This window comes from Pipistrellus kuhlii, unplaced genomic scaffold (genome assembly GCF_014108245.1).
Source record: "Pipistrellus kuhlii isolate mPipKuh1 unplaced genomic scaffold, mPipKuh1.p scaffold_m20_p_35, whole genome shotgun sequence".
Lineage (NCBI taxonomy): Eukaryota > Metazoa > Chordata > Mammalia > Chiroptera > Vespertilionidae > Pipistrellus > Pipistrellus kuhlii.
Window position 1 is genome coordinate 3,692,819 of NW_023425535.1, and position 1,196 is coordinate 3,694,014.

Below are 1,196 nucleotides of genomic sequence, written 5' to 3' on the forward strand. Positions count from 1 at the left end.
GGACTTTAACACCTCCGTTGAAATAATACATAGATCATCCAGAATCAAAATTAACAAAGAACAGCCTTAACTGACACACTGGACCTTAATTGATATTTTCAGGACATTTCACCCAAAAGCAGCAGAATATACATTATTTTCAAGTGAACATAGAATATTTTCCAGGCTATACAAGATTAGGCCACAAACCAAGTCTCAATAAATTGAAGAAGATTAAAATCCTTTCAAGTATCTTTTCTTTTCACAATGTTATAAAGCTATAAATCAATTATAAGAAGAAACATACAAACAAATGGAGACTAAATAAAATGCTATTAAACAATGAATGTATTAACAAATGAGATCAAGAAGAAAATAAAAGATACCTTGAGACAAATAAAAATCAAAATATAATGGACCAGATCCTTTTGTAGTTCATAAGCATGATGATCGGGTGTTCGTACTTCTGTGTGAGATGTGCCTCTCATGAACCTTGTTACGCCTTTGGTGGGAGGGGAAAATACAATGGATTAAAATCTGTGGGACACAGACAAATTAGTTCTAAAAAGAATTTTCATAAAAATACAGTTCTATTGTACTTCAAGAAACAAGAAAAATCCTCAATAAAGATCTAAACCTACACCTAAAGATACTAGAAAAAGAATAACAAACAAACCAAAAATGAATAGAAGGAAGGAAATAATGAAGATCAGAGCATAAATAAACAAAATAGGGTCTGAAAAGTACAAAAGATCAATGAAAACAAGAGCTTGTTCTTTGAAAGATAAACAAAATTGACAAACTTTTGGCTACATTCATCAAGAAAAAAAGAAAAAGGGCCCAATTACATAAATAAAATCAGAAAAGAGGTGAAGTGACAACTGACAGAATGAAAATGATTTTAAGAAAATGCTACAAATAATTATATGCCAATAAATTGGACAGCCTATAAGAAATGGATAAGTTCTAGAAACATAAAATCTTCTATAACTGAATCAGGAAAAAATAAAATCTCAACAGATCAGCAATTATTAACAAAATCAAATCAATAATCAAAAAATTCCCAACAAATAAGACTTTGACAAGATAGCCTCACAGGTGAAATTAGCAAACATTCAAAAAATAATTAATACCTATCCTTCTCAAACTATTCCAAAAAATGGAAGAGGAGAGAAGACTCCCAAACTCATTTTATGAGGCCAGCACTACCCTGATAC

The 1,196-nt window shown here is 30.4% G+C and overlaps 1 pseudogene; it reads left to right on the forward strand.

Moving 5' to 3' along the window:
* The first annotated feature begins 401 nt into the window (after positions 1-401).
* Positions 402-494, forward strand: LOC118732195 (annotated as a pseudogene).
* The last annotated feature ends 702 nt before the right edge of the window (positions 495-1,196 follow it).